The sequence below is a fragment of the Amblyraja radiata genome, chromosome 16 (assembly GCF_010909765.2).
Source record: "Amblyraja radiata isolate CabotCenter1 chromosome 16, sAmbRad1.1.pri, whole genome shotgun sequence".
In the NCBI taxonomy this organism is placed as follows: domain Eukaryota; kingdom Metazoa; phylum Chordata; class Chondrichthyes; order Rajiformes; family Rajidae; genus Amblyraja; species Amblyraja radiata.
The window spans coordinates 13,848,071-13,869,796 of NC_045971.1; the positions used below are offsets into that span (position 1 = coordinate 13,848,071).

Genomic DNA, 21,726 nt, shown 5'->3' on the forward strand with positions numbered 1-21,726 from the left:
GAACGGTCCAGCAGGTGGCAGAGGCCAGAACTCTAAAGAAACTAGGTTCCATAATGACAAACCCCACTCACCCACTCCATGCCCTGAAGGTGATCAAGAGCAGCATCTTCAGCCAGAGGCTGATTGCACCAATGTGCAAAACGGAGAGATACAGGAAGTCCTGTTTACCAGCTGCTATAAGACTTTATAATGAGCATAAATAACTGCACTTTTTTTTAATTAATTGTATTTTAACTTGTATTTTAACGTATTTTAACTTGTTATGTATGAAAGCGTGGTGTTGTGTTTGTCTTGAAGCTGTCGTGGCACTGTAATTTCCTGAAAAGGATTATTAAAGGAATAATCAAATCAAATCAAATCAAATCATAAAGCAAATAGCAGAAGTTAGGTTGTATATTTTTACATTAAAAAGGGCTTCTAAAGATCCCTTTATACAAAGTTTAATATTGCGAGTAGCTCAATTTGGGCCCATTATATCGCGCAGTGTTTTTCTCGGCATTTGGGGCACAAATCTACCGCAATGTGAACGTTCTAAACCAGCGCGTTCCACAGGGACCCACTGGAAAACTGATTTAAATGGGCATTTATTTACAGCAATTAAACACTAAATTCCTTCCATTTGGCCTATAAATTAATGTAAATGAGATTTAAAAATCATGTTTTATTGTGAATTATTTGTGAATATTATTTGGACATTTAGGCTATTTAAAAATGTTAATCATTTATTAAGAAATGGATAGATGTTTAGATCTAGTAATTGAAGTCTGAAATTAGCTACAATTAGGTAACTAACTAATTATATGCTTTAATTTCAGGTCATCCAAGTAAGATTATTTTATATTTGTTTCAGAATGCTTCAATCTATGATAACTGAAAATTTAATTCAGTTCTCTTAATTTTTAAGAAAGTTATGGGCTTTTGACTGTTCACGATCACAGCTTTTTTGTTATGTCCATAGAAAATCAATAGGGAACAAGATGCTCATTTCCCAGTATGAAAATGGCCATAACTTTTTAAATACCTGAGATATGAAAGTGAATTAGGTGTCAAATTAAACTTATTTTTATGCTTTATCTGATGGGATAAATTACAGACTTGATTTTTAAAATCTCAAAATTTTGTAACATTGCTACATTATGGTGCCCTGAAATGGGTGGAATATATATAAACACAGCTGTAATTTCTACATGGTGAAACCAAAATGTATAAAAAAAACCTTTAATATAATCTGACAATGTGCACTTTAACCACATGCGATTTTTTTCTATTACAAATCTCAAATTGTGGAGTATGAAGGCAAATAAGTAAATGATGGATCTTTGTCCCAAACATTATGGAGAGCACTGTACACCCCCTTGAGTTCCCTAAATAAACTTGTGCAAGTAGTTGTCCAGTTGATCTCTGTGAACTGACCTTTCAGCCCATCTGACCATACGATCTTGTGAAGGGCCTTGTTATGTGTCCATGTACACAACACAATGTCCTGTCCTGCCCTATCCTGCCCTCATCAATCCTCTTGGTCATCTCTTCAAAAAAAGACAATTCATTTCCTGAGGCATGCTTTCCTATGCATAAAATACTAATCAGTTCTTGCCTTTCCAGGGATGTAAAGGTCTGGAGAAAGCAAAGTAGAATGGAGTGCCCTGTGTGAGTGTACATGAGTAATAAGTGCTCGATTTGGCCACCTTATCCCCCAGCCTGCTCATTCATTGATATTTTGCCCATATGTGGTCTTTGGTCTCAGCTTCAATTTTGTGACCTGTTCCATGAACCCTAATTTTCCTGTACACCAAAAACCCACCCCAGCAAGCAAGACTCAGCATTCAAAATCTCTAAGCCAGAGAATTCCAAGAAATTTAATCTTGTCCTGTTCTTCACCGTTTGACCTTTATGCTGAGACTCTTCCTCATCATTATTTAACGTCCCTCTTTTAAAACTTTGCTAAGTAATATTTTAGTTTCTTGGTGGATTATCTTTGCTCCACATGACGACTCTAAGTTTCTTCATGATAATCACTAGATGGGGGTTACTCGCGTTCAGATGCTCATGCATTCCTTGTTATTTTTCTTGCTGTAGAAAATATAACTGTACTCTGTGTGGTGTAGGCATGTAAGAACTACATAAAGATACTTCAATAGGCCAAGCTTGTGATACATACACTCTTCAGTTTAAATCCTAGGAAATCTGCCATCCTTATCTGAACTGTCCTAAATGTGACTCCAAAGCCTATGCATGGTTGATTCTTTGCTGCTTGCTTGGTTGGGTCCATTGACGCCAGGAAATTAGGGTAGGCAGTAGTCCGAGATGACATTACTGAAGGATTGTCCAGAACAAAACAAAAGAATCTTCACACGGGGAGACGCAGGTATATGGAACAAGCTGCCAGAGGAAGTAGTTGGGGCAGATACCATAACAACATTTTAAAGACATCTGGACAGGTACTTGGATAGGGAAGGTTTTGAGGGATATGGGCCAAGCATGGGTAAATGGGACTAATTTAGATGGGGCATCTTAGTCAGCATGGACGAGTTGGGCTGAAGGGCTGGTTCAATGCTGTGCGACTTGTCTGCAACATCCATCAAAGAAAAACATTAATACATTTGGCAGAAGAGATGAGTTTTCTCATTTATTTTTTGAATGTTATGTTTGTATCTTATAGTATTTTCTTTATCATCAAGATTAATCACTTATTTGTTCACACTTTTCATTACCTCAGAAATTCATACCTTATCCTTAAGCTGCTGCTTTTCATCACAAAGAAGCAAGCATTCGAATTTAGAAACATTTGAAAACAAAATGTTGCAGAGTACAGGTAGAGCACAGAGGAATAAAGCTATCTGGATTTGTTTTGTAGGGAGTTAGCATGGAAATGATGGGCCGAACGGTTTCCTTCCTTGCTGTAACCTTTCTAAGATGTGAACCTTCACTCCTGAACTCCAGGAAGAAAGATGTATCTGTTTTGATGAATTGTACATGTAATCAAGAGCGAGTTAGATTTAGCTCTGAGGGCTGCCAGAATATGGGGACAAAGCAGGAAAGGGGTACAGATTTTGGATGATCAGCCCATGATCACATTGAATGGCGGTGCTGGCTCGAAGTGCCGAATGGCCTACTTCTGCACCTATTTTCTATGTTTCTATTGATAATATAAAAGGGAGGCATCAGGGAAAGGAAGAGGCAGAGGCTCCTGCCTCACGGTAAACTCCTCCTGGTGCTCAGATGTAGCCGCACTGTCCAACTCCTGCCCTCCACACATCTCCATTACTACCTCCTAAGGGAATTCACCTCCATCATGACTACAGTCAACATCTCACACAGGCAGGACCTCGTTGAGCACTGGAGGAGCTCAATGCCATGGTCAGCTATCACCAGTTGGCGTACCCCGATGCCTTTCCTCTCATAGCCAAGGACTTCAACAAGGCCAGTTTGACGAAGCACTTCTAAACTACCACCAGCACATGTCCTGCAGCACCAGATGATCAAACACCCTCGACCACTGCCCTTCTACCATCAAGGATGCCTATCACTCCATCTCTCATCCTCATTTTGGGAAATCCAACTACCTTGCTGTGCTCCTTCTTCCTGCATATAGGCAGCGCCTATGGAGTGGACTGCACAGAACTGCTCAGAAAAGGTAGAGAAACGACTCTAGGAGTTTTGCGGAATTAATAGATCAGATAATGTTCAAGGACCCGGCAACAGACGTGAACGATATGCCACGGTTGTTACTGACTTCATAGGAAATGTGTGAAGGAATGTGTTTCCACTAAAACCATCCGAATGTCCCCCAACCAGAAGCCTCAGATGAGCCATGACGTCCTCCATCTGTGGACTGGATCTCGGGCATTCAAGTCTAGTGACACATAGGTGCACCTCAAGGATGTGTGCTCAATTCCTGCTCTACTCACTCCATGCCCATGACTATGTTGTCGTGCACAGTTCCATCTTTAAATTTGCTGGCAACGCCACTGATGTTGGACGAATTACAGGTATTGATGAGTCAGTATCGGAGAGAGATCGATCATCTGCTTGAATGGTGCCAGAACAACAATCTTGCTCTCAACATCAGTAAAACCAAGAAGCTGATTGTTGACTTTAGAAGAGGAAGGCCAAGGATCCATGAACCTGTGTTCAGCGTATTGATGGTGGAGAGAGTCAGCAACCTCATGTTCCTGGGAGTGCATATCTCTGAACATCTGTTCTGGACCCAGCACATTGATACAATCATAAGAAAAGCCCATCAACGCCTCTACTTCCTTAGAAGATTGAGGAGATTCTTTATGTCGACGAATACTCTCTCTAAGGGAGTACAGTAGTGAGCATATTGACAGGTTGCATCACGGCCTTGTTTGTCAACCTTGTTTTGCCCAAGAACGGAGAAGATTACAAACAATGGTGGACTCTACCCAGTCCATCATGGGTACTGACATCCCCACCAAAGAAGGGAACTATAGGAGGCGCTACCTCAAAAAGGCTGCCAACATCATCAGGGACCCAGGCCACGCTCCCATTTGGCTTCTTCCACCGGGACGAAGTTATAGGAGTCTGAATACCATGACCACCAGGTTCAGGAACAGCTTCTTCGCAACACTCATCAAGCTGTTGAAAGCTACAAGCACCAACTCAACTGAATTACGAGCTGTCTCGATCGCGCTAGGGACTGTGGGGTTTTGATTTGTACTATATTATTTTTAAAGTTTATTTAACTTTTTTTTGCTTAATATGTTATCTGCCAGACGCCGTGTTTACTGGTGTGCTGCTGCAAGTAAGAATTTAACTGTTCTGTAGCGATGCATATGACAATTAGACACTCTTGACTCTTGAAATAAACACACTGATAAGTTTACCTACTGTGTGAAATATCCACATTATATCAGTCCGTGAAATAGGGTGTGGGATTGACATGTGCTTGGTGTGAGAATTAAAGTGTGAGATTTCACAAGTAGAATCGGCAGGCTGTGGCACTTTTCCTTGGTTCTTGATGACTTGGGGCGTATCACTGATGGGGATGAGTCAGAGTACAGAAGAGAGATCGAGCAACTGTCCATATGGTGCCAGCGCAATAACCTGGCCCTCAACACCAGCAAAACCAAGGAACTGATTGTGGACTTTGGAAGGAGTAGGAGGGGGACCCACAGCCCCATTTATATCAACGGGTCGATGGTTGAAAGGGTCAAGAGCTTCAAATTCCTGGGCGTGCACATCTCTGAAGATCTTTCCTGGTCCGAGAACACTAATGCAATCATCAAAAAAGCACATCAGCGCCTCTACTTCCTGAGAAGATTACGGAGAGTCGGATTGTCAAGGAAGACTCTCTCTAACTTCTACAGGTGCACAGTCGAGAGCATGCTGACCGGTTGCATCATGGCTTGGTTCGGCAATTTGAGCGCCCTGGAAAGGAAAAGACTACAAAAAGTAGTAAACACTGCCCAGTCCATCATCGGCTCTGACCTTCCTTCCATCGAGGGGATTTATCGCAGTCGCTGCCTCAAAAAGGCTGGCAGTATCATCAAAGACCCACACCATCCTGGCCACACACTCATCTCCCTGCTACCTTCAGGTAGAAGGTACAGGAGCCTGAAGACTGCAACAACCAGGTTCAGGAATAGTTACTTCCCCTCAGCCATCAGGCTATTAAACCTGGCTCGGACAAAACTCTGATTATTACCAACCACTTTCTGTTATTTGCACTATCAGTTTATTTATTCATGTGTGTATATATTTATATCATGGTATATGGCCACATTTATCTGTTTTGTAGTAAATGCCTACTATTTTCTGTGTGCTTAAGCAAAGCAAGAATTTCATTGTCCTATACAGGGACACATGACAATAAACTCACTTGAACTTGAACTTGAACTTGAACTTTGAAATGCAGGTAGCCAATTGCTCTTTTCCTTCTTGGTAGCATTATGTTTTTTAGCCTGTTTGAGTGGTGACATAACAGGGAAAAATGCATTAATTGACATACAAAAAAGGTACAGCTAATTTATGATCCATGACAAATGGAAATTCAAATCCTATTTCTGATGTGTCTCTAAACACATTTTATTCATAAACATTTTTTCCTGAATTTTAATAATTTTATCATTTGAGTAGAGTGAAAGCTTTGACAGTCAACACTCACGCAAATTCACTTATGTACAAAGCATAAATCTCTGCTTGTTCTGCCTGCAAAAACAGATATTAAGTCATTCCCATTCTTAATTTAGTGATAGCATTTGTAGTTTATGCAGAGAACACAATGTTCTCTGAAAATAAATGGGTTGGAAATAAACCTGGAATATGGCACTGTGAATCATCTTTTTATGGAACTAAATGACTGAAGAACGTTTTGAACAAGGCTGGACTGATTAAACAGTGGCAACATGTACAAGGGACGGCAAAGAGAAGTAGGTTAATTAATGGCACAAAAAAGCACGTTGTCAAAGATACTTATTGTTCATGTCTCCTGAATCTCTTCAGAAGTGGCCCTGACTTCGGAATTCATTAACTAGCATTAATGTCGGTTTCAAGATAGGTCATGTGAATTTTCTTGATTTTACTTTAATACTCAACAGATCATGACTTTTATTTATACATTTGGTGCGATATTGAACCGAAGCTCTGCAGCTGTATGGTAGCAGCTCTACTGGCTGTATCGCTGGTGCTATTTCCAAGAATATCGTTTGCCAATTTCTTTGTGATGGGGAAAGTCTATGATGTTCATGAATTTATCCATTCGATGTAAATATTGGAGTTCTGGTTAGGAGCATTTGGGAATGGGCTTAGAGTCCCTGTCACTGTGGTACATTGCTGTTGTTTTGGCAGCTGCAAGGCCATGAGTTTGAGCAGCATGTGCTACAGGGCATACACGGGGAATTGTTACAGAGTGGAAAAGTCTGTGGTCCCCCAAGACATTCCTACAGACTTCTGGACCAGACCACATTGTTTGTACTCTTGATCCATTTTAGTTTGATGACACTCTGTATGGGAGAATTTTATTGAGAATGGCACTCATGTGTTAAGGGGGAGGCCCATAACTGTTCAGCATTGTTGAGTTCATACAGAGGTTTAAAATCTTTCAGTAATACTTCCATCCATTTGGAAAATGAATTATGAATCACAAAGTAACTTCTGAATTTTACCAATCATACAAAGTTATGCCATAAAAAATAAATAAACAACAAAAAATGAAAGTGCTCGAGGAACTCAGCAGGTCAGATAACATTTGTGGAGATATGTGAATTTGATACATTTTCGAATATTTTTTTTAAATTGAAGGGAGGCTGAAAGAATTATTTAGTATTTTATTACCTCCCTGCCTGGTAATTGATGTGGAAACATGCTGACATGTATGTATAAGCCATGTGCTTATTGGGGTTAGCATGGGTATGAAGTCACACCGCTCCCCAAAATAAGGCACAGTCAGGAATCGAATTAACAGTCAATCCATATAGACAATTTGGCTGAAGGAATCAAATAACATATTTTCCGAGATTACTGACAATTACTAAATTTGGTTGGATTGTGAGTACGAGGGAGGGTACGGGCGTTACGGGGATATGGACAAGATGAGTGAGTGAACAAGAACATGGCAGATGAGGCATAATATGGAAAAATGGGATGTCAAAAACTTTGTTGAACATAACCAAACAGTAGAGTATTTGGTAATGGTGAAAAATTAAGTAGTGTTGATGTTCAAAGGGATCTAGGTGTGCTTGTGTGCAAGTTACTGAAGGTCTAGCAAGTGATTAAAAGGACAAGTGGTATCTTAGGTCTTATCATAAGAACAATTGAATACAGGTGTAAAGGTGGACACTATAACTCAGTCGGTTGGAGAAAATGGATGTGATGCTTTGGGAGTACAGGAGTAGAAACTAATATGCTTACTATAGAGGAAGTGCAGTGGAGATTCACTAGGCTGGTTCCAAAGAAATTGGGGTTGTAACATGAGGAGAGATGGAGTAAACTGTATTATTTGGACTTTAGAATGAGGGGAGATCTTATTAAAACAGATAGAATTTGTCATGAGCTTGACAGGCTGAGAAGGGAGCGTGGTTTTCAAAATAAGGGGTGAAATGAATTGACATGAGTAGAAGATTCTCCAATCAACGGGAGATGAACATTTGGAATTCTCCAGCTAGATGATTGTTGCTCAATCATTGTGTTTATTTTTAATAGTGATAGGTAGGTTTTTGGACATTGAGAGTCAAGGGCTACACATCTTCAAGGGTTTTGCTATCTATAAGATCTGTGTAGTGTGTGATCAGTGTGCATCAGATCTGATCATGTGGCCTTCCCTCAAAGGATTGACATGTAGATTGATGTTCACTGGTTTCTGAGCCTGTAGGACCCAGTCCAAAGTTCATCAATCCATCGGTAAATGGCAAGCAGTGCATGTTGTGCTACCAAACATGTTCACATGTGAACATCCAATTGAGTGATCCAGCCTAACACGTAAATATATTGCTTTTAGCTCTTTTTGTGACTTTCAAGCTGTTCTTAAATCGCTTTAAAGGTCTTTTGTGTTAATTTAAATTGCTTTTAAAAGCAAGTGACTACTTTTCTAAAATAGAAAATGCCCTACAAATATTTTTCATAACAAGAATAAATGTAAGGTTTCCTGGATTGGCAAAGAAATTGGTGTAGAGGCATGTTTATCCACACATTTTCACGTGGATTATTGTAATCTCTGTATAGTGCAGTGCTCGCTTAAAGATGTCAACTTCCCAGACTTAACTATCTTTGAAGAGGTTGTGGTAATCCACCTTCTTGAATAGCAATCTGACTGTAGTCCTTCTGATGAAAACACTCCCGTATTGCTGTTTAGACTTGGCAGCAATAAAAGAAAAGCATTACATTTTCAGATCAGGGTGGTGTACAGATCGAAGGGGAATATGATACCAGATCTTTCTTGGTGGTAGAGGTCATGCGTGGTGCTGTCACTGTATCCTTGGTGAGTAACTGCAGCGGACTTTGAAGGCATTGTGTGGTGACCGGATTGAATGTTTTGGGCGATGGAGTGATGCCAGTTGAATGCGTTGCTTTGCACTGGCTGGCATCGAGCTTCTTGGGAACAGTTGGAGCTGCATTTATTCAGGTAGATGGCGAGCATTTCCAGAAGCCCCTGACGTGCTTTTGGATAGAGAAAAGGCTTTGGGATGTCATGATGTGAGTCATTCACCTCAGTCTTCCCATCCTCTGTCCTGACCTTATAGACTTGATGTTTATATGCCTGTTGAGATTTTACTCAAAGGCAATTGTCAGAATGTTTATTTTGGTGCCTGGAATGATAATTCCATACAGTCAAGAATGAGCAATCTTTCAGTGAAGACTGCTTTATAGCTTAATGCTATTTCTTTACGTGACCAGGACTGTTCTTTGCTATAATTGTAAACTGTTCCCTACTCAAGTAAAAGCGATATGCCTCTTGTCAAGCCAACATGAAAAGTCCGGTGAGGTCAGAAAATTATTGGCATTTCTAACTTAAATTTGATTAATGTCTTCAAATGCCTTCCAGTGGGAAATGAATGTAAATTGTAAGAGACATTTTTATGATCTCATGCACGTAGCAGGAATATAATATTTCCTCTTCATGTAGTGAATGGGAAGAAAAGTCATATAAGTAAATGCATTTTGATGAGGCAATGCATTGAGTGTGCTGATAGCAGTCCAGAGATTTTTATACCAGTAATAGGTTTGGAAAAGCTCTGACACAAAATGCAATCTGACGTTCTTGTATTAAAATATTAATGGTGTCATAAAAAGAAAATTCTTGAGATAGAATTATTATTTCTGAGCCATCAGTTGCCATCTGCATCAGTCGAGTTTCTGTTCATTCAGTGGCTAAGGTTTTTATTCTTTACAAATGCCATTTTTTGAGCATGAATGAAAATTTAACAAATGTACATTTTCAAAGTGATTTGAAACACTGCGAAAGTTTTAGTAAATTAGCGCTTGCATTTAATCTGCAGTATCTCCCTTATATGCATAAACTTTGAATCATCCTGACTCAGTTACAGCATTTCTCATCTGAAACTGAGGTTGAATGCATGGTCTAGGCGGGTACTGGTATAGTACCAAGGTCATTGAGGTAAATTTCAACAATTTCAAGAGCACACTTGATGAAAATTATGGGTTTCCCTGTGCCTTGAAATATATTCATCATGATCTTTTAGTATTGGAATATCATTGACAAAACCAGCATTTATTACGTATCTGTAGTTTTCATTGAGAAAGTAAGGGTAGCTACTGCTGCTATCCATCCACGGTGAAGGTACTATGTGTAGGGAACTCAAGATTTAGGCCCAACAACAATGAAGGAATGGTGAAATATTCCCATGTCAGGATGCTGTGCATTGAGAATCCACGTGTGGTGCTTACCCGCATACGGCTAGTGCCCTTGGTTTGGGGGTGGCATTTGCTGGTGTGGGAGATGCTATCAGAGAGCCATAAGGCATTCTACTGCCACGGTGCATTGGAGGACAAGGGAACTAATATTTAGGGTAGTGCATAGAGTACCAATCAAAGGTTGAAAGTACTGAAAAAACTCAGCAGGTCATGTAAAATCTGTGGATATATAATCCAAAAATAAATAATGTTTCAAGTAGAATCAAAACTGGGAAAGAAAGTTACAGAAAAGATCAGGGTGGAATGAATAGGATAAAGGGAACATCTCTGATTGGGCGGGGCTGGGGTTGCCCAGTTTTCAGAGTTGGCTGGTTAATAGATGAACTAAAGCGTTTTGAGAGGAAAGAGAAAAAGGGATGTATAAAACTGGAATGTAGATCAGAGCTGTTGCTGAAACTCAAAATCCAAAAGGAGAATGTTGGAAATACTCAGTAGATCAGGCAACATCTGTGGAGAGAACAAAACAAAGGTGATATTATAGCTGAACAACCTTGCAATAGAACTGGACAAATCTGATACTAGTTGACAAGGGAAGATATCTGAAGTTGTTGAATTTGATTTTGGGTCTCTTAAGCTGCAACATACCGAGGTAAAAGATGGTCCTGAAGCTTGCATCAAGCTTTGTTAAAACAGTGTAGGAGACCACAGGCAGGAAGGTTGGAGTGGGGTGGACGTACAATGATGGGCAACCGGGGTCTTAATTCTTACCCCACTTTCACCCACACCAATCTGTTTGTGCTTGGTAATGAATCAACGTCAACACAGAGAAAGAAGAAGGAATAAGAGATAAATTTACACTGTTGCTGATCCAAAAGTGGAAATATTGTTGGTGTTGATATAGCGTCAGGAATTAAGACAAACAATCTTTACATTGAGGGCAGTCTATTTTAGCCTGAGATCATGCCAAGGGGAAGATATGAGATTGATGACAATATCACAGGATTCATAGCTAGGATCAAATGTTGGAGAAAATTGAGGATTATCTGAATATCATGCAGGATAAGTACTCTAAAACCAAAACAGTGGAACTTTGGAGTCGAGTCCTGGAGGAATAATTTTGTGTCATTACATGTATAGAAGTCTGTAAATGATATTGGCAAAGTGCAATATGTAAGTAAAAACAGGGAGGGGCGGATTCAAAACTGAATGGTGGTGGTGAGACATTTTTCTTGAATCTCTCTAGCTATGCTGAGGCAAATCTACATGAACTCAAATAAACCAAGGAGGGGGTTGGAGGAATCTGCTATGAAGAAATTATTAAACTCTGCAGAATAGTCAAGGAAAGTCGATCTCCTATTGTCACAGAGAAGGTTGTTTATGATAGAACAGATCATTTGTCACGGCAGAAATGGGAAACTCAAACAGGATATTAAAGGAATGACGTGAATGGATTAAGGAATCGACATGGTTAATTACTTTGGAAAAGATTGAAGTTGGAGAAAGTGTTTTTATGTGTAAGCTTATAAATACCTGTCACTGGTTGAACAGGGCCAGAAGCCCAGATTTCACTGAATTCATATTTTCAAATACTAACTGACAGGATGTTACTTGAGATTGATCATTTATTTATCCTCCTCTAAGACTCAGTGCACTGATACTCTCAAGTTAGGTTTATTGTCATATGCACAAGAACAGTGAGGTACAGATGCAATGAAAATTCTGCAGCAGCATCAGAGGTAATTGACTCAGACAACGCATAAAACCATAAATGATACATACATCATACATGACAGTGGAAAGAATCGTTAATAACATTAGCTCTCAGCTAGAGTGACAACTTGTAGATGTATCTTGTGATATTACCATCAAATACTAACAGAAATAGGTAGGGAAGTGATGGGGTGGGGGGGGGGGGCAGGTTGGGTGTGAGAGGGAGATGGAAGTGACCAAAGTTTTGATAAAGCCAGACAAGATGTGGTCCCGTGTGTAATATTTTTTGTCTGCAATTTTTCACTAAAACTACCCTGTGATGTCTGCCAACATAAAAAAAAGGCAGCTGCATTTGACAGGCTGAAATATTACATTGATCTTAGTAGATGTAATTGAATGGAAGATTATGACAGACCTCAGGTGTTCAATCTGAGCCATTAATAAAGTGCTGCTGTGTAATCATGGGTTTCTTATTTCCTCCTGATGTGTATTAAAACTCATGGCAGAATTCAGTTGTGATTACTGAGCTATGGTGGCACTGACACCTGAAGCAAAATGCATGACAGCGGAAAGAAATACCTGTAGCGTTGAGGTATGAGCTCTGTATACAGTCATGTTTGAGGCATTTTCCAATGAAGCTCTTTGTGATTATAAAGCATTATTTCTCATGGGAAATATTCCCATTTTATCAAATGGGAAAACTGAGTGATGTGTTGTTTTCCCCAAGTAGTCGGAAGCCATTAGTATAAGTAAATGCAATTAAATGTTTCTGATGCTCATTAATCACCTGCAGTTTCATTTCAGGATGTAAGCAGTTCCCAGCAAACTCGAGACCAAATGGTAAAACTGATATCAGTTATCATTAATGCACACGTAATCTCAGTAAGACAGAACTAAAATGTTAGTTTAGCTATCTATATGTTTGCTTCGAAACCAGAAAGTGGAGCATATAATGCAACTAAAAATCAAGTTTTCCATTGACGATGAATGATAACCACTTCTGGACCCTTTTGCGGTACTCAAGAATTTGACCAATACACTCTTACTGCATAAGCTCCAGATTCATTACAGTGTTTTTGGTCCTCCAGACCAAACAGTCACAAGTACTTCCATCCAAATTCTATTGAAAAGACTCCAGCGACACATTGCTGTGCTGGGAACCTGGGATGAAACCCTGGCCTTGGATTGGTAAGGAGAGGCTGCCTGTGAGGATTGCTCGTAAGTGGGTTGGGGCTGAGATGAGGATCTCGGGGCTGCAACGTGGCTAACCTGGATCCTATGATCTTTCTCATGATCTCCTGCTGGATTTGAAGGAAACTGCTTTCTCCATCTCTATTTATTTGACTGCACAGCTCACACTGGCCCAGAGATTTCTTCATGATAACAGCTCAAGTGAGAGGGGTGTTAGCAACGTCCACCACATGCTGAGCGGAATCACCACTCCTGGTTCCCCCAACAGCAGTTCTCAGGAGCAACAGGGTACTATGGGGTTATCCATTGTAGGGTTCATGATAATGTCTCCTTAAGTGCTGGTTCCATGAGCATGCTCATTCCTGGGAATACTTGTTTAGTACTTTCCGTGCTGTGGAGACTCGAGGAATTGCAGATGCAATTTTGAGCAAAACACAAAGTGCTGGAGGAATTTAGCAGGTCAGGCGTGATCAATAGAAGGAATGCACAGGTGATGTTTAAGGTCAGGATCGTTCTTCAGACTTACTGTGCCATTCTAGATGTCAGAGCAGCTTGCCTAATGTTTTCAACTTTTGCAGCCAAACCAATAAAATTACTACTGCTACATGCATTGAATTTGATAATGAAATAGCAATTAAATTAATTAGAAAATGCAGGAAACTTGTTTGTTCATTTTAAAAGCCCTTCCTGCACCTAGAAAGGGCTGAGTTGTACGCCTGTCCCTACTTTTTTGTCAGGGTGTTAATGGAGACCCTGTTTTTTTTTCCTGGACGACTATAAACCATCCATGTGATTACTACAAAGTAGAGCAGGGAAGTTAAAAGCCCAGTCCCTCTGTACGAGTTCATTCAAGTGCTCTCCCGAGTTTAAAAAAAAAATCGAACTCGTGGTAAGCATGTAGAATTAACGTAGCGGGTACGTCAAAGCTCGGGAACGTCTCTTAGCGGCTCGTATTGCTAACGGCAGGTAGTCGGGAAACGTGGTAAGCTCGGAAAGACTCGTAAAGATTTTTCAACGTTGAAAAATGTCCCTGAGAGCCCCGAGTACCAACCCCCAGGGCAAACTCGGGAGAACTCTTGAATGAACTTGTACAGTGGGACAGGGCTTTCAATCTCAACATAACAAAAATAGATGATATTCTCATTATCACGGTGCTTTTTTCATTTCTTACTGTGTACAACTTTCCTTGTTTCCTGATTTGCAATGATAGCTACTTGTTCGGCATGGATATATTGGACCAAAGGGACCTGTTTTTGAATGTATGAATCTATAACTATGCTTGAAAAACACTTTATTGTCCACACGTGAATATAGGCTCTCTTCATAAGGACAGCCCCTTCATTCCAGGAAAATGCTTGTAAATGTACACTGAAGTGCCCCCAAGGCCTGTATGTTCTTATTTAAATATTCCGTTAACAATTGCTGTTAAGTTTCTTACCATTTTACAAATGGTGCTTTTCTATTTATTTCCACCAAGGTGAACAGCCTTACAAATTTCCACAACTCCATCTGCCTTTACCTTGCTCCATCAGTTGAAGAGTCTAAGCACCTTCACATCTCACTTTCTTATCTAGTTTTCACATCATCATCAAAATTGGATACTTTACACTCAACACAGGGCGTATTGTCAATTGCTTATGCATTACCGTTCCTGTGCCATCTACTAGCAACTGTTTGGTGATCTGCGAATAACACGTTAATTTTCACTCTCTTTCTGTTCTTTAAACAATTTTCAATCGATGCTGATGAATCCATCCTGCACCACATTGTACAGGATGTGTACTGAATGAGACTGAGGGGCTTTCGCTTAACTCTATTTATCAGAGTACTAAGTATACATTTAGTAAGTCTTATTTATCTACAGTTTTACAGATAGCTTGTCAGCTCCTCCAGAGTTAATGGTTACTCCAGACTCACCCACTTGCTGTTATCAGAAAGCTCTGAGCTAGAGGATAACAAGTTCTGGGAGGCTGTTCTGTCTGACCTTTCATTCTGCCTGGCCTTTCATTCTGTCTGGCCTTTCATTCTTATAACCTGGTAAAGGAGATTGGCAGTTTTTTAATATGTCCAGCTGTATATGCATTGTTGAACCAACCTCTTCATTAAATGATGCTAATCATAGAGCTGCTTCTTTTGGAAGAAGAACCATTTGCTCAACTCATCCTGTTTCCTGTCCCAGATGATCTTGGACTCTATGAGACAAAGGGCATAGGTTGCTGCTTCTTTATCTCTTGGAGCCCCTCCTTCATATTCACCTCTATCAAGAACTGCATGCTACTTCAGGGTTGACACACAGTTCCCTCTATATTTCTAAATACATTTGAGGATGAAGAACCTCTTGATGTTCATCTTGATTACGTCCCTCCAGTCCATTAGGGAGTCAAGATGCATTTCACATTTCTCCAATACGTGTAATCCCCTAAAAGTTATTTGCTCTCTGGGGTCAACTGTTCAACATTTCAGCTTCTATGTCCCTTTGCCAGCCTGTTGGTCTTTCTGCATACAGCCAACAGGAAGCAATGGTCAGAGTTGAGGCCCTGTTTTCCTGTATTATGACTCTCTGAATCTATGTTGACTTGGTGAAGTTAATGACTTAGACTATCATGGATTGGTGGTTAGAGTTCCGCTTGCTAGACATGGTCAGTGACTGGCAAATGTTACTTATCACTTGTCAACCCATGCCTGAATGTTGTCCAGGTCTTGCTGCTTGAAAAGATGGATTGCTTCATTTGCTGTGGAGTTGTGAATGGAATTGAACAACTTACAATTGTTGGAATACTTCCCCTCTTCTGAACTTACAATGGTATGGGGGTCAGTAATGAAGCATCTGAATTTGGCTGTTCAAGTTTGATCCAATGATCACAATTGGAATGCACAAATAGTAATTTTGAAAAGAAACAAAAATTAAAGGCTAAAAGTCAAAAAAGCTATAGTGATAGTGACTGGCATGGACTGAGTATGAATTGCAAACAAGAGATGAACTGCTGGTTCACTTTGTTGGTTGTCCATCCTACAAGGACTCCTTGCATGTCAACCATCGTTGGGGAAGTCCAGGACAAGGGGTCACAGCTTAAGGATAAGGGGGAAATCCTTTAAAACCGAAATGAGAAGAACTTTTTTCACACAGAGAGTGGTGAATCTCTGGAACTCTCTGCCACAGAGGGTAGTCGAGGCCAGTTCATTGGCTATATTTAAGAGGGAGTTAGATGTGGCCCTTGTGGCTAAGGGGATCAGAGGGTATGGAGAGAAGGCAGGTACGGGATACTGAGTTGGATGATCAGCCATGATCATATTGAATGGCCGAATGGCCTACTCCTGCACCTAATTTCTATGTTTCTAACCAACACAATGGATAAATGGGATGGTGTAAGTTATGATAGGTTCAGTAAAGCTTGAATGTAACAGTGAAAGAGACCAATAATCTATTGGTATTATACTGACTGTTTTGAAAAACAATCCAGTCAACCACATTGCATTATTCTTTCCTGAGCACCACTTTTAGCTCGTCAAATTCCCTACTGAAGGCAACTAAAGTGCTGGAGAAACTCAGCAGGTGCGGCAGCATCTGTGGAGTGAAGGAAATAGGCAAAGTTTCGGGCCGAACCCTTCTTCAGACCCGGACTATTGATCTGTAAATGCGGCCCCTTCCTCACAATATCTCTGGTTCTTTTGCCATTCATCCTAAAACAGTCCTGCCCGGTTATCAACCTTTCACGCATTAGAAAGCATTTCTCTTTATTATATCCATTGAAATCCAGCGCAACTTTAAACATTTTTATCGTTTTTTTTATTAATATGGTATGCTAAAGGAAAATATCCAAGATTATTCACATTAATATATTTATAAATGTCCATTGCCAGTCTAGTATGCCTCTCAGAGCCTTACATATTTCTCAAATTGCCCAAAACTGTACAGAACACCTCAGCTAGGGCAGTTCTAGTGTTTAACATTGGTCAAGAGTGTTTTATTGTCATATGTCCCGGACGGGACAATGAAATTCTTACTTGCTGCAGCACAACAGAATATGTGAATATGTAAACATTGTATATAACGGGAAAAAAAGAAAAAGTTCAATAAATAACAAATATAGTGCAAATAACAAATAATAATATGGTCTTTTGCAGTTCAGAGCTCATAGCTTATTCGTTGTGTTTAATAGCCTGATGGCTGTGGGGACGTTACAGTCTTCAGGCTCCTGCACCTTCTTCCTGATGGCAGTGGTGAGATAAGTGTATGGCCAGGATGGTGTGGTTGAGTGGATATAAGTTTATGTTGGGTGGAATATTGGAGGTCAAGCAAAAAAACTGTGACATCATCGTCTAGGGGCAGCACAAGATGGAGCCTGATGCTGAGTATTTCCAGCATTTTAGGTTTGCTTTTACATAATTGTATGTGAAACTGACTCTGCCAGGGAGAAGCTTGCAAATAATGTCCAGTGAAAAGACTTTATGGCAGGGACCAACAACAATGGCTTAGGTGCCTCAAGGATATTTCTGCTTAGTCAATCCTGATGAAACAGCAGTGGAACAAATCAGAGTGCACTTTACTGCAATGATTTATTTTTGATCATTCTTCAATATGGCCATTACGATTTCAAAGTACAACTCAAGTAACTCAGACCTTGCACAGGATGATTCATTGTAGTTGGCCATAACCATTTATCTTCAGAAGTGACATCCATCAACATAATGAATATCAGAGAATAATTACACTTCCTCAGGTGGCATAGTGGGGTGCAACGGTAGAGTTGCTGCCTTACAGCGCCAAAGACAAGGTTCAATCCCGATTACGGGTGCTGTCTGTACAGAGTTTGTACATTCTCCCCGGTTTTCTCTCCCAATCTAAAGATGTACAGTTTTGTAGGTTAATTGGCTTGGTGTAAAAATGTAAATTGTCCCTGATGTGTAGGGTGGTGTTAATGTGCAGGGATCGCTGGTCGGTGCGGACTTGGTGAGCCAATGGGCCTGTTTCCACGCTGAATCTCTAAACTAAATACCAAGGCATGTAAAACTAGAGTAAACTAGGATTTATCAAATTTCCATTCTAAACAGTGTGGTAACACTTTGAAAATGAGATTTATAAAAATACAGTTTTAATTGTAACAGAATTAAGATGGAACATGAAGTGAGTTTATCTCATAATAAATTGAACATAATTACTTTCCATATTTTGTTTGGTTTTCAATTCACAACTAGATGACTACAATTTATCATGGAAAATTTGACCTTGAACTTTATTTCAGTGCCACTGCTATCTGGTTGTCGAGATTCAGCAAATAGCATCTGCTTAGATCTTTACCAATGTTGCTCAGTAATCAGTTAATAAAGGATGAGCAAGCTTAGCTTTGAAAAATGCCTGTCCATTGTTGAAGGGCTCATTGTTGACGCATGACTGAAAACTTGACCTGCTAAAAGTCGCAATACTTAAGTGTTTTTGGTGATGAAGGTGCTTTGTGAAATGCAATACGTGAGGGTCACAACAACCGCAAAAAAATTATTCTCGTGTTCATAATCAGAACAAAGTATTTGCACAACAATCTTTCATCATTTCACAATCAATTAACTAAACTGCCAAACACCATTAGTACGGAAATAATTATCTAGTAGATTAGTTTCAAATGTTGCTGTTATATTTGGTAGATCTTAGATGTGAATTCTGTTTTAGTTATTGAGATAACTGTAGTTTAATTTAGTTAAGGGATACATCAAGGAAACAGGCCTTTCGGCCCACCGAGACCATGCCGACCAGCAATTCCTGCACACTATCCTACACATACTATGAACAATTTTACCAAGCCAATTAGCCTAGAAACCTGTACGTCTGGAGCATGGGAGGAAACCGGACCACCAGGAGAAAACCCACGCAGGGCACGGAGAGAACATACAAATCCATACAGTTGGCACCCGTAGTCAGAATCAAACCCAGGTCTCTAGCGTTTAAGCTAGCAACTCTACCGCGGTGCCACCCCTATAATTTGAAGAAAACTTCTTGTGGCGTTTTAGAGCACAAAATAGGCCATTTGGTCCAATTTATTCATGCTGCCCACGTTGCAGAACTGAGCTAGTCCTACTTGCCTCCGCTTGGCTCATATTCCTCCAAACCTCTCCTATCCATGTCAAAGGCAAGACAAAGGCAGAGTTGACAAAGCCAGTCTTGCCATTTGCCAGGTAATAGAATCTCCTTAATAGCAAGGGGCACCAGTATTACGTAGTCCCGCTCCACCAAAACCTTTCAGGTGGATCGAGTTCCTGGCCGTTCCTAGGGTGTCTCGCCCAGTCTGGTATCCGTGGGGTGATGGGAGATGAGTGGGGAGTGAATTTGATTAATATTGTCCACAGGTCTCTTTGCTTAAGGGATGTGGATTGTGGGCAAACAATTCAACGACAGGTGAAGTTGGACCATATATTTTCTACAATTTTTCACACTTGTGCTTTATCCAGATGATTAACATGGACAGCTCAGGCTTGTTTGTCGGTTGTCCTTTGTGTTGTGCCTGAGAAGGCAGGTATTAGTTCTCCCACATTCCTTAAAAAGAAGATAGAAGTTTTATCAGGATATCATCAGTGCATGTGAAAATGTATCCTGTAATCTCTGATGCATAAATGGACTTGTAAGAGGCTAGTTAAAGAAAACCAGCTGCATGAGTTACAGCTACAACCTACTAATATGTAATGATGAGTCTCAGGTCAATCTGTCCAATAAGGCAAAGAAAACTTCACATCATTAGTTCAGCCACACGTCCCAGCGGCACTAATATACACAAACAAGGGTCAGCTGTGCACAATTTTCAGTGGTTTTACAATGGATGCAAGAGCTGACATCTTATTAATTATTACTGTCATTGTGTAACTCACCCTGTGTAGCTCACATGTTTTGTCTTCTGAGTGGGATATTTCTAATGTGCTTGTACAGTTTTCTCTGAATTAGGAGGAATTATTTGTGCCAAAGTTTGTAGAGTTTTCTATATTTGCAATTGTCTTTGGGCATGGTAAACATTTTGTTTTCATGGGCACTTCCCTTTTCCTGAAATTTAAATTTACCATGCAACAATTATAGTTAACAATTGTGGCTGTGTTTTGCCTGTCTCCTATCTCATTTTTGTGGTCTTAAATACAAGATTGTTGTACCCTCCAAATGCTGATGTAACTGAATTCAGCTGACCTGGTACAGATTTAGAATAGGGCAGCGATGAAAGGCATGCTATCAATTTCGGAAGGACTGATGCTGGTTAATTTGCTGCTTTAGTCCTAAAGCGACCTGCCTGTCACTGAAGCTGTTACACTGCCCACCTTTTGAGCTAGCTTCAGTCATCTCTGCAGTCTATTACCGATGTAATGGCTGTGTTGAATGGTACTATATAATTGAATAGCAGGAACTATTGAAAGCTTCCTCCCCATCCCAAAGAAAGCCGCAACCAGTTCCATTTTTAAGACTGTGTCAGCTGCTGGCTCAGTAAGTGAACGTTTGCTAATTGCCACACGACATTCAGTCTTGATCACATTTCCTTGATTTCAGTGTGCTTGCTCGGTCAACTGTAAGGGCCCTGTTGGAGTGGCAGTAGTGGGAGCACAAATGTTGTCATCCTCAGAGAGGAAATCAGACGTATGCCATAGATTTTCTGGCACCTCTCCCTCCCATCCCCCCAATCTTCCCTGGCCAGAGAAGCAGATGGCAGTAGTTTGCACTTGAAGACAAACGGCACAGCCGCTATCACAGCATTGAGGTCTCTGCTAAAAATGGGCTCCAGCAATATGATGGTACACAAAAATGCTGGAGAAACTCAGCGGGTGCAGCAGCATCTATGGAGCGATGGAAATAGGCAACGTTTCGGGCCGAAACCCTTCTACATACTGATAGGGGGTGGCGGGGAGAAGGAAGGAAAAAGGAGGAGGAGGAGCCCAAGGGCTGAGGGATGGGAGGAGACAGCCCGAGGGCTGAGGAAGGGGAGGAGACAGCAAGGGCTAACAAAATTGGGAGAATTCAATGTTCATGCCCGCAGGATGCAGACTCCCCAAGCGGAATATGAGGTGCTATTCCTCCAATTTCCGGTGTTGCTCACTGGCCATGGAGGAGACCCAGGACAGAGAGGTCGGACGGGGAATGGGAGGGGGAGTTGAAGTGCTGAGCCACCGGGAGGTCAGGTAGGTTCTTGCGGACCGAGCGGAGGTGTTCGGCGAAACGATCGCCCAACCTCCGCTTACTCACCGATGTAGATCAGCTGACATCTAGAGCAGCGGATGCAGTAGATGAGGTTGGAGGAGATACAGGTGATACAGATACACATCTTCCCATCTCCCCCCATGTCTGCCTTCCGCAAAGACCGCTCCCTCCGCAACTCCCTTGTCAATTCTTCCCTTCCCTCCCGTACCACCCCCTCCCCGGGCACTTTACGTTGCAACCGCAAGAAATGCAACACCTGTCCCTTCACCTCCCCCCTCGACTCCATTCAAGGTCCCAAGCAGTCGTTCCAGGTGCGACAGAGGTTCACCTGT

The 21,726-nt window shown here is 40.9% G+C and overlaps 1 protein-coding gene across 18 annotated transcripts in view; it reads left to right on the forward strand.

Annotated features, from left to right (window-relative positions):
* tanc2 (tetratricopeptide repeat, ankyrin repeat and coiled-coil containing 2) overlaps positions 1 to 21,726 on the forward strand; it is a 438,455-nt gene that overhangs the window by 342,577 nt on the left and 74,152 nt on the right. The gene's annotated exons all lie outside the window — the stretch shown is intronic.